The following is a 13,216-nucleotide window of genomic DNA, read 5'->3' as shown; positions in this document are numbered from 1 at the left end:
AGCCGAAGGCAGTGGCTTAACCCACTGAGCCACCCAGGCGCCCCTCTTTTTTTTTTTTTTTAAGGTGATGTCTTTGACAATAAAGTGCCTTAATTCTTTTTTGGAGCAACCCTAACAGGTGAGCTAGAATGATTATTCCCATTTTAGAGTCGGCAAAACTAAAGTATAGAAAGGTTGAAGTTTTGTTGCAAACTCAATTTGTACTGCTTGTTATAATCACTTTTGTTTCAGATTGCATGTATGATCAGTGGCCCAAGAAGGCTTCTGAATTGTGCTGCGTGTCCTCCTCACCTCTACGATCTGGAAAGCTGTATTTCAGTGCCAAGATTGATACATTAGTAACTAGAAGACAAAACACACTGACTATGACTAACAGACACAGAACCAAGAATTCAGTCTAGGCAACTAATAAACATGCCTGAACAAAAGTACATTTCCATCAGAAGTGTAGAACAGGACTTTTAATTTTTTTTTTTTTTTGCAGTTTTGTAGAAATCCTCATTTTTCACAGTGTTTAATAATGTCACATCATTTGGACAATAATTTTTTTAGTTTTTGGTTTATCAAATAGTATGTTTTCACTTATTTTTATGTAGTTTTCCTTATTTATTTATTTATTTATTTATTTATTTATTGGAGCTTTATCTTTTAATCAAGACAATAAGTAAACTGTCTTTTTAACTCCCAATTTCCAAATAAAAGTTTAACCTCTTTTCAGAATTTTAGGGCTATGCAAATATAGCCATCAACCCAATAAAAAAAAATCCTTGCAGAAGAACAGCACACACTTTAGAGGTTTTACTTTTTTTTCTCTCTCCCCTCTTCTCTCTCTTTCTTTCCTTATTTTTTTCCTTTCAAAATTAAAAGCAGGCACAGTATGCCTTTACCATGTGGAAAAGGGCAAAGGGACTGGATGAAAGCCAATTAGTTGAAATAATAAATCAACTGATATGGTAAGTTTTAGGCAAAATATCTTCAGGTATTCCATTACTTTCTAATATATGTTTCTTCTACTTCTAATTAGCTCTGATAACTTTCTTTAATTTTAATTTTACTAAAGTTATAGATTTTATTAACAGTTTAAAGAGTCAAACAGCTCTAAAAATGTTGTTATAAGTATCAACTTGATTTCTGGTTCCCAACCCACCACCATACCTCCAGTCAACCATTTTCAACTCCTGCAGCAGACTGTTATTTACTTTCTCAGTTCCAAATAATATGATCATTTTGTGACTTTTCCATTTTAGTCATTATGTATTTATTTCTCAACATAGAAGAGGAAGATTTAGTTATCTTTTATTTCCCTCTCCTCCACACAAATACACTCCTAAAAAAAAAAAAAGAGAGAGATTTTATTTATTTATTTTAGATAGAGAGGGAGAGCACAAGCGAAGGGAGGGGTAGAGGGAGAGAAAAAAATTCCAAGCAGACACCTCCCTGGGTGCAGAGCCTGATGCAGGGCTTGATCCCACAACCCTGAGATCATGACCTGAGCCGAAATCAAGAGTCAGACACTCAAACACCTGAGCCACCCAGGTTAACTCAAACACATAAGCACCCCTCAAATACACACTTTGAATCCCCAAGTTTAGCCCATCATAATTTCAGTTAGATCACTATTCAGTGCTTAAATTATCCTCATTTGTGCCACACTAATATACTATGATTGTATTTCCTTTCGTACATAATTTTCTTTGTTTTTATTAAACCTGAGGTACACAGAATAGGATTAATTGTAATTCATGACACATGCTTCACTGGGCTATGCATGGCCCTTTTTTATTTATTCAATTAGCTCTTCTTAATAATGGGATTAGCTCCCTTGAACTGACACCTGAAACAAAAGCTAGAGGCACTAGAAGAACCTGTATCTAACAATGTTCTCCTTATCTACAACCAATCCATCTTTCAGTATCCCCTTATCTGAATGAACCACAGTCCTGAATTTTGTGTTGGTCATTTCCTTATTTTCATTTTTATATAACTTTGTTGCATCTACATATATTTCTACATATAGGGATACACAGAGATAATAGATAAAAGCATCTTTTGGGAGTTCACTTTAGAGGTCAACTCCACAATTTGGACCAATTCTTTCACTAAACAAGTTGAAATGCTAGAGAAAAAAAATACATATATATATTTAATCTGCTTGAAATTATCAGAGAGATGACAAAACAGTAAGGAATTGTGAGTTCACATTCAGCGAGAAGAAACCCTTAGAGGTGAGGCTGCAATCTGAGGCTGTCTTCCCCTTAGTCATCTGCTGATTTTGGAAGAGGACGACAAAGCTGCTGGTAAACAACTAAGTCCAACAGGACAAAATTGGAGTTCAGTGTGAACCAAGGAGGGGGATGTAACTCCCAGGTTTGAGATGAGAACATTGAAACCTAAACCCAAGGGGTAAAGAGTGGACTGAAAATAGATTAGCCCTTAAAGAGATGGAAGCTCAGTTGAAATTTTCTCAATCCTGTAAGGGATTAAGGTGATCTAATATTGCTGATGCCCTTACAAGTTTTCTAGAAACAAACTCACATCTTCACTGGAATAAGATGACCTCATCTTAGACCTCAAAGTATCTGTACAAGTTTTCATTTAAAATGGCGGGCATTCAAACATAACCAAGTATATGACAGCATGATGAAAAACCAAGAAAAACAACAGAGAGGATCAAGATAAGGGAGTTACCACACATAACTTTTTAAAAAATTATGCTTAATATGTTCAAAGAAATAAAGGAAGATGGAAAACTCTGGTAAACAAATGAAGCTATCAGAAAGAATAAAAAATATAAAAATAAAAAAAATAAAAAAAATATAAAAAATATAAAAATCTTAAACTTAATATTCTTAATATTCTTTTAAACTTAAAAACAATAATATTAAGATCCCAGTGAACAGATCTAAAAATAGATTAAACAAAGCTGAAAAGGGAATTAGTGAATTGGAAGAAAACTCAAATAAAAACATCCTAAATGAAACAAGGGGAAAAAATGAATAATTTATTCTGCTCTTTCTTGTTGATTTCTTTCTGTAAGAAATACAGAGGACACAACAGGGGAGAAGGAAAATTGGACAGCAATAATATATGAATAGATAATTATTTACATTTTTCTAAAAATGAAGTATACCAAGTCTCAACTCCCCTCCCGTACAAACACCCAGACACATCAGAGTATAACTACTAAACACCAAGAACAAAGAGAAAGAGAAAAATGAAAAAATGACTTTAAAGAAATATCCTATAAAACAGGAGCAATGGAAGCTAGAAGACAACAAAACAATACTTTGAAAGTACAAAAAGAAAATAAATCCCAAACTTCGGGGCACCTGGGTGGCTTAGTGAGTTAAAGCCTCTGCCTTCAGCTCAGGTCATGATCCTAGGGTCCTGGGATGGAACCCCATGTCAGGCTCTCTGCTCAGCAGGGAGCCTGCTTCCCTTCCTCTCTGCCTGCCTCTCTGCCTACTTGTGATCTCTGTCTGTCAAATAAATAAATAAAATCTTTTAAAAAATTAAAATTTTATATAAAGTACATTGTGATATATATTTGAAAATCGCTTTTTTTACTTGTGATGAAATCTTTAATATAAAATTTTTAAAAGATTTTTTAAGAAAAGATTTTTTTGTGTGTGAGCTCAAACTCACAACACTGAGATCAGGAGTCACATGGTTTACCCATTGAGCCAGCCAGGTGCCCTATTACTTTTTTCATTTATGATGAAATCTTAGGATAAAGTGTCATTCATACATTTATTTGTTTTGATTGCTATAAACTGTTATCCACTCTCTCACTGATAGACAGCTTCTGAGTTGTTTCCAGGTTTTTGCTGAACAGTGCTGTGATGAAACTTCTTTTGGACTTCTCTTACTTTATATATTTTAACTTTTTTTTCCACCTGAAAGAAGATTGCTGGGTCACAAGTATGTTTTTGTTTTTGTTGCCCAACTTTGGAAGGTAATCCCAATGCATTTTTAATTTTTTTAATCTCATGAGCAACACAAATTAGATTTTGAGTCTACATCTTCTCCACAATTTGGTATTATCAGTCTTTTGTATTTTGCCAGTAAAATGGCTACATCATTGTGGTCTTGATTTGCATTTTCCTGCTCACCAATAATTCTGACTATCTCTTTGCATTTATTGATCATATGTAATTTCCTCTTCTGTGAAATACTTCAGATTTCCTGGCTACTTTTTATTGGGTTGTTTGTGGTCTTCTTATTAGAAGTTCATTATATATTCTTGGTATTATTTGTCATTTATGCATATTATGAATATCTCCTTAAGATTCCATCTTTTCACTTGCTTTTGATGAGTATAAATTTTTAATTTTAATAAGCCCTGAAAAACTTTTTAGTTTTCTCTTAATTTAACAATGGTCTTTTTATAGATTTGCTTTACTTCTTGATGGGCTTGTTCCTAATTTAATCCAAATCCCTCCCAAAGTGTCCAGGTTTTCTTTTGAGATATTCAAATTAGGTAATCCAACAATTTCAACTTCCTGAAGAATTCCTTCCTGGGAACTTGTGACATGTTCCATCCTGGACATGTTGCTTTCTAGGCATAGCTGTCACTTTGAGGTCTCCAATCAATACATTCTACAGACTCTCCTTTTCTTTATGTTTCCTGGATCCTAGGTCTTACTCTTTTTTACTTCACTTCCTTGTTTTTGCGGGACATATCCCCCTGTAGCTTCCTGACAAGAGGTGCAAGGGAGATAGATTTTTAGAGATCTCCATTCCGCCCTCATACTTTTGGATGGGAATGGAAATGAAATTGGAAATAATTTTCCTTCAGAAGTTTGAAGACACTGTTTCATTGTCTTACTGCTTCTACTGTTATATTTGGAGGAGTTCAGTGCCATTCTAATTCTTAATTCTGGTATGAAATCTCTCTTCCCCAACCCTCTGGAGATTGTAGGATTTTCTCTTTTCCCAGTGCTTTGAAATGCCAAAATAGGATATAATGTGGGTCTATTTTAGACCACTGTGCTGGGCAACCATGCCCAATTCTAAAAAAATTTTTTGAGTTACCGTCTATAATTTCTTGCCCTTCATTTTCTCTGTGTCCTCTTTCTGGAAACTCTATTATTCAGGTATTGAATCTTCTGGATTGGTGGTCCTATTTTCTTATTTTTTTTCTCTCCTACTTTCTGTATCTTTGTCTTTTTAAAAGATTGTTTATTTATTTCTTTGAAAGAGATACAGACAGAGATGGAACAGAAGCAGGGGGAGTGAGAGAGGGAGAAGCAGGGAACCCCATGTACTTTCTGACATAAATCCTAAATTCTACCTTCTGTGTTGATCTTTTAGTTCATCCAACCTTCCTTCATATCTGCTATCTTCATTTCCAAATGCTCGTTTGTTCTCTGAATTTTTTTAAACATAACACCTTGTTCTTCTTTTATGAATGTAACAACTTCTCTTACTTTTTCAACATTCCACTCACTCACAGAGGTTTTCCCTGTTCTTTGGGTATTCCCTGGCTGTTTGCTCAAACCAAAAGCTGTCCACCAGAAAGCAGATTAGTAACTCTGTGCATGTATGTGTAACTTGTTTACTTAGTCTTCATAATGAAGGCAATCTAGCTGGGCCTATTCCTTGGGAGATTCTCACTGTCAATATCTTAGTTCTATTCCTTGGGGACTTCCTGATGTCAGGATCTTAGTTCTTTTCTCTCCCCCAGAGAAGATTTCTATTTTTCTGCCAGCTGCCTATTGGTTGACAGCCAGCAGTCTGGGAGCAGAGAAGGTCAGGGGAAGTTGCTGTGCAAAGTGGGAAAGGAATAAAAGAATAATTGCTTCATTAACACACTGACAGAGAAGTCTTAGCCCCATATTCACCCTTGCCTTCCAGAGATACCTGTGTCTTGGGGGATTTTGCAATGTAAATTAGGTTTCTGTTCAGCTTTCCTTATTGCTATTTTAGGATTGCTTTCTCTAGTCCCCTAAGTCAATAACTATATGCTTTGTAGCCTTCAAAATTTTGACACTGTTGTCTTCCTTCCTGTTCTCTCCTTTATTTTAGGTTTGTGCCTTTAACTGAAATTAACTTAAGCTTTTTAAAGGACTGTCAGATCAATTCAACAATCATATTGTGAGCACCTATCATGTGCCAAGTTCACAGATTCATCACAACATTAATGGATCGTGGGTTTAGGACTGTTATTAAATGCTGAACTAGAATGATAGATGCTTGTCAAGTCTTTATTGTTCTCCTTGCAACCACTGGGCTACTTTCTCCAGCTCTGATGTCCTTTGTTTATTCTTTTATCTCTAGGGTACCATTAATTCTTTTTCTCATTTTCTATTGACTGGAAACATCTTTTCTCATCTGAAATTTCCTTTTAGATTTAAGCACATAACCTATTTCTGAGTCTGTGTCTTCTTTCTACATAAAAATGTCTCTTTTACCAATCTAGGATAAATAGAGAGGATTTTAAACTCTGTCTAGTAAGAAACATTACTTCTAATTTGTATTCGAGCTAAAAACACATCCTCCTCCTCACTCTCATTGGACAGTATCATGACCCTTTCTATGCCACAGACCTGGCAGAAGTGATTCAGACTACTATAGTTAATCATTTTACATGTTAAAATGGATTATTATTTACTGTGGCTCACTATGTACTAGGAATTTTCATATATGTTGGCTCTACCGCTTTCTGGAGGCATAGCAGCTAAATTCCAACTCTACCAGTTATTAGCTACAAGACTTTGTGTGAATTTTTTGTGTGTGTGCTTCATTCCTTCATGCGTAAAATGAAGATGATAATAATGGCACCTCCCTTAAATGACAGCTTGTTCTTTGGCAAAATGAGTACAATAATAGTACTTCCTCCAAAAAATCATTTTGAAAATTAGTTGTCAAGCCCTGAGCAGAGCACCTGGTGCATAGTAGGCTTCATGTGTTATTAACAACAGCACTGTAATTATTTCTGTCCTCATCTAACAAATCAGGAAACAGAAGTTCAGAAAAGTTTACTTAATTTGTCTACGGCTGCATAGTTTAGTCAACAGCAGTGCTGGAATGCTAACTATGGCAATCCTGTTAATATAACACGTTTTTGAGAGTTTGATATACCATGTGTCCATTAAAAAATGTAGTTCTTTTTAGACTTAAGTGTTTATTAATTGCCAATTATGTACCAGACAACACGGAGTTTAAATGGAATAAAACTGACTCAGTTGGCAGGAACAATTTCACAAGTGAATGAGAAGAGAAAGTAGGAAATGTCCACACAACGAGGTAGTCTGGCACAGCCGTCAAAACCTGGGTGGGCTGAGGAGGGCATCCACAGGGGGTGGGACGTAGGGGAGGAGGTAGCAGCTGCAACCCTGGGTAGGGTGACAGAAACTAAGTGCGATGAAGCAGGGATTTGCATGGGAAAGTGGGCAACACTGGCAAAGGAGATGGGCTACTACATAGAGGGGAGTTAATAAAATAAATAAATATATTAAAGATAATAGGAGACAGATTGTTCATTGTCAGAGAAGGGGGTTACAAAATATGGACAAGATGAAAACTAAAATGGACTTTGTGGTATTGGAATTATAATTATCAATTACTGGAATTGAGGATAATGATGTAAGTTGTAATCTGTTCAGGAATTAGTAGCTTACAACCTTCTAACAAAGACAATCCCAAGCCCAGAAGGCTTCAGGGTAAATTCTCATAAACACTTTATGAAGAAATAATAATAATTCTACTCAAACTAGTCTAAAAAGTAGAGGAGGAAATACTTCCCAACTCCTTCTGTTAGGCCAGCATTACAATGACACCAACAATCAAAGATATTCCAGTAGGAGGAAGTTAGAAATGGGGGGGGGGGCGGGGGGGCGCAGTCACATGTCCAGCTCTTGGTTTCAGCTCAGGTTGTGATCTTGGAGTCGTCTGAGATCAGGCCCTAGGTTGGGCTGTGTGCTCAGCCAGGAGTCTGCTTCAGATTCTCTCTCCCTCTTGCTCCCCCTCCCGCTCATGCAAAAAAAAAAAAAAAAAAGAGAGAGAGAAGCTTAAAAGCTGATAACCCTCATGAACATAGATAGAAAAATTCTAAACAAAATTTTAGCAAATCAAATCTAACAAAATATTAAAAGGATAGTGCATCATAACCAAGTGGGATTTATCCCAAAAATGTAGGGTTGGCTTAACATTATAAAACCAATCACTGGAATTCATCATGTTAACAAACTCAAAAAAGAAAAACATGGTCATCTCAACAGATGCAGAAAAAACATTTGACAAAATCCAACTGAGATTCTGCTACCACCTTTCCCTTGTCAAGGGAAACCTCTGTTGAAAATCACAGTTTTACAGGGAGTAAAACAGCAGACAACTGTGTTCTGTTTTTGAGGATATACAAAAATGGACTCATACCCATTCTTATTACACACTGCTAGTGTTATGCTCTAACTTTCTATTATGTCTAAACTAAATACATTATGCTATAGTTTAACTCAGTGTTTCCCACTCTGTTCCGTGAAACATTAGCATCCTTTGAAATTTAAAGCTCTTCCTGTACCTTCAAAATATAATTAACACATTAAAAGTTCTAACTCCAATGAAGAAACCATATCCAAAATTTTTTTTTATTTGAATTTTGATCATTGCTTTCCTATCAGGGTAAATTATTCTATATTTGCTGCTAAAAGGATTTTATTTTGACCCACCCATCTGTTCTTGCTTATATACTGTATAATTATTCACAGAGACTGAAAAATTAGCAAGGTTACAGCAGTCTGGAACAACGTCACAAAAGGGCAGATGTTCCTGACTTTGGCCTTGTGGCTGAACAGTCTCCTTTAAATACCACCTTCATTATGGCATTCCTCTACTCACAGACCTCCCTAGATACACTATACCACCAACACAGAAACTGGCAACTTTTCTTAACAACTTTCCTAATTCTGTAATTTTAATCTTTGAATTTCATTTTTAAAAGATCTTATTTATTTGAGCAAGAGAGAGAATGACAGAGAGTACGAGCGGGGGGAGGGACAGAAGGAGAAGCAGACTCTTCCACCAAGCAGGGAGCCTGATACAGGACTTGATCCCAGGCTCCTGGGATCATGACTAGAGTCAAAGACAGATTCTTAACCAACTAAGCCACCCAGGCGCCCTTATATCTTTCAGTTTCATAAAAGAATCTAAAATGTTTATCCCAGATGAATAAAAAAATAAATTGTCCAAAAAATTTAGAAATTACAAAGATATCAACTAAAGTCACTTTCACTTGACTCATAGGAGCACTTTTTTTTTTTCAAGATTTTATTTATTTATTTGACAGAGAGAGAGAGAACACAAGTAGGCAAAGAGGCAGGTGGGTGGGTGTGGGAAGCAGGCTCCCTGGTGAGCAGAGAGCCCGACAACGCAGGGCTCAATCCCAGGACCCTGAGATCAGAATCTGAGCCGAAGGCAGAGGCTTAACCCACTGAGCTACCCAGGCGCCCCTCATAGGAGCACTTTAAGGAGGCTTGTCTCCATACACCAAGAGAAAGCCAAGTGGCAAAAGTGAAATTTCTACTGGTATTTCCAGGTGCTACAGTCTGAATGCTTGTGTTCCCCCACATTTCATATTTTGAAATCTTAACCCCTAAGAAGACAGTATTGGGAAGTGAGCCTTTGGGAGGTGAATAGGTCATGAGAGCAGAACTGTATGAATGGGATTAATGCCCTGATGAGAGACCCACCTTTCTGCCATGTGAAGTGACAGCAAAAAGAAAATTGTTTATGAACTAGGAAGCAGCCCTCACCAGACAGTGAATCTGCCAGACCCTTGATCTTGGACTTCCCAGCCTCTGGAACTGTGAGGAATAAATCTCCGTTGTTTGTAAGTTACCCAGTTTATGATATTTTGTTATCGTAACCTGAACAGACTAAGATACTAACACACTGTTTCATTCCATAAGCATGGAAAACACATTGAAGGGAATTGTGTCCTATGAGAGGTGAATCTATAAAAAAGCTGGGCATCAAGTCATAAACCTACCACAGAAAAACAAAATAAAACAGGAAACCCAGCAGAGCACTTTCCTTTTGTATGCCCAGGGGATTGGTGACTTATTCTTTGTGCAAAGTACTGCACATCTTAGAAGCAAATAGTTTAAATAAGGTAGTAATATATTTAAGAGCACCTTTTGAAAGTTACAATCCCTGAGGAAGACAAAAGAATCTTTTCATTGCAAAAAAGAATTCAAACACATCTGTTATAGCAAAGGAGCAAAATGAATCATGGTGTGGGTAGGATGCTGAATTCACAAGAAGCAGCATTTTCTTCAAGCCTGATCCTGGATAAGTAATTTTTATTTTTATTTTTATTTATTTATTTATTTTTGACAGACAGAGATCACAGGCAGAGAGGCAGGCAGAGAGAGAGGGGGAAGCAGGCTCCCTGCTGAGCGGAAAGCCTGATGTGGGGCTCGATCCAAGGACCTTCAGATCATGACCTGAGCTGGATAAGTAATTTTTAAAGTAGAATGCCTTTTTCTTACCACTTGGAATAGTTCTTGGATGAGTTATAAAGTGTTTGTGCTAACTGCACTAGACCACTGGTCATTTCCTATAAACAGAAACAAAATTTCAGCTAACCAAGAATAGTGTGACAAACATTATTTTGACTCTTCCGCTGAGGCTGTAGTTTGAAACCCATAAAAACAGGAAGATACTGAAATCAATTTACCATGATCTGACCATACTCATGAAATCACAACAAGCCCTAAAAGACATATGCTCTGAAGCATATCACAAGTGACCCACTTGCATCGTACTGTATTGTGTATTTTGTCTTCCATTTCAAAAGGCAAAGGACCCATATTTCTAAAAAAAAATCTCAGAAATACACTAATATTAGTTGTACTTAGGGCTAGTACGAATGCAGTAGGAAAAACTATGGCAAAAGCAGATAATTGCACTGACTCAACCAAACTGTTATTTTCTGTTTCAGGAAGAGGCTTTTAAAACAGAAACAGTTTTAAGTTAAACCAACCTACTTTTAGGAGACTGTCCCTTGTAAATTATACCTATTTATACAAATAATTTTACTCCAAAAAATACTTACTGAGGAAATATATATTTAGCGGGGACTTAACATCTTTTTATCAGTGCCATGGTCTTCGAGAAGAACACAGAAGAAATTTAAGCTACATTCTCTGCTCTGCTTCACCCTGTTAATTTTAGTTCTAGAAATAATACTAGAGGTTGTTTAAAAAGGAAAATGTTTTCTTTCCTCGATGAAACATACTTGCAGACATGAATCTTAAACAAAGGTAAAATCCTGGATACTCTATTTTTTATTTACCTGGATGGAAGTGGCCATCTCTGTGTCTAGATAGCACCTACCACCCTAAAATAACTGAATTTTTTTTTCTTCATTAAATAACTGGCTCATTAAATTTGTATCTAGAAAAGGACAGTTTAATTGTCCACTGTCACATCACTGATATTTATTAACTAGGACTACATCTGACAGAAATACATGTCCTATGTGCACCAAGAGAGAGCCCAAGAACAGTCATAGCAGCATTATCTGCAGAAGGTCCAAAGTGCAGACAACCCAGACAGCTAACACAACACAATACTACAAAGCAATGAAAATGACCAAACTGCAGCTACATTCAACCACAGGGATAATAAACGGAAGAAGCAAGACTAAAAAATATATCAAGTATGACTGTATTTATAAAAAGTTGCTAAACATGCAACACTGAACTATTTAGATGTATCTGGTGCATACAGCTGCACACTCAAGTGGTAAAACTATACAGGAAATGATTACCGAAAAATGGAAAGCTAAAGCTTCCTCAGAGAAGAGAGGACAAGTGTGGGGAGTAGGTTGTGACTGCCAAGGAACACACAAGGCTTTTGTCATGTTGGTCAAATTCTTCCACATTGCAGTTTTTTCACCTATGGGTGGCAGTTACAAGGGATGCTTATTCTCACCACCCTTTGCAAACTGTAGATGTTATGTTACCACTTCTTAAAATAAGAGTATTATGCATCACAGTAAAATAGTTCTAAAAACCCAGGGGTTACCACGTTAAATATTAATTACACATGTATGTGTGTATAATATACACACTAAAACCTACTGGTTTCAAGGGGAAAAAAAGCACAGTGATTCTATCCTAGACTTCTCTTGTTCCTGTCCTCTTCTGCTGAGCAAATAACAAAAGAGCGAAGGAACTTAGAAAATGAAAGAGATAGGGTTTAGAGGTACACTAAAGAATACTATGCCTTTACATTAATGTTATTTGAGAATGTAAAAGATTTATGCGCCTTTTGGCTGATGGTGGAATTGCATGTATATTCTTAGTCTCTCCTTTGTCTATTGATATAACCTGCTGATACAACTATGCAAAAGTAGCACCTGAGGAAAAATGAGCATCATTCTGTCCTTATAGTTGTGACACAGAAGCAGCTGTCCTTTGATTCACACCTAATGGCCTGCTCCTAAGTTTCCTGCTTCCACCAGTAATATTGATTCTAATCTTTAGAAAGTCTGCTTCTTTGAAATACAACAACAAAAAAACCGCACCGAACTAATTCAGCCATGTCTGCCTGTAAGTTATTTGACCTGTGTTTGGCCCAAATCAACCTATTTTTTCCTCCATTCTGCTAAATTAGTTGGGTAATAGATTATTATGTTACCTTTTCATCTAGCCTGGAAAAAAAAAATGTGAATCTAAATACTGGTGATACAATGATATCCCCAAAGTTTCCTTCAGCAATGATTGCAATACAAGTCTTGGTTAACAGACTGACATTTTCAAACTCTGATATATCACACAAGAAAGAAAATGGTTGACCAACTGCCCACCTCTATGCTCCAGAATGGATTTCCTAAAGGGCACACAGAAAAATCGATAGGACAACTTTATTCTCCTGCCTGTGACCAGGATACATTCTATAGCTCTTGGGTAGGTCAAAATCAGTTTTACATTTAAGAATACCTGAATCTGATCTGGGCTCTTAGAAGTTAACCGTCATTTTTTCCAAGTCAATCCCACCAAGTAATGTTGTGGTTGGTATAAACAATGCTGAGGGCTATACGGGTCACTCTTGATCTCTACCAAAGGTTTATCGTCAAGCAGATTGTGATCCAAAGCTTGGTAAAATAACCAACAACACTGCTTAAGTCACACGTGGCCAACAGTCTGCCTATTTAATCTAACAATCAGAATTAATGCCTTAAAGGCAAAAGAATTATTTGTCTATCTCC

The 13,216-nt window shown here is 36.5% G+C and overlaps 1 protein-coding gene across 1 annotated transcript in view; it reads right to left on the bottom strand.

Moving 5' to 3' along the window:
* Window positions 1–13,216, bottom strand: part of LOC111156917 (NADH:ubiquinone oxidoreductase complex assembly factor 2) — a 263,471-nt gene that overhangs the window by 61,287 nt on the left and 188,968 nt on the right. The window lies entirely within an intron of this gene.

The sequence above is a fragment of the Enhydra lutris genome, unplaced genomic scaffold (genome assembly GCF_002288905.1).
Source record: "Enhydra lutris kenyoni isolate GAN:26980312 unplaced genomic scaffold, ASM228890v2 scaffoldscaffold50, whole genome shotgun sequence".
In the NCBI taxonomy this organism is placed as follows: domain Eukaryota; kingdom Metazoa; phylum Chordata; class Mammalia; order Carnivora; family Mustelidae; genus Enhydra; species Enhydra lutris.
This window is presented reverse-complemented; position numbering and strand designations above follow the sequence as displayed.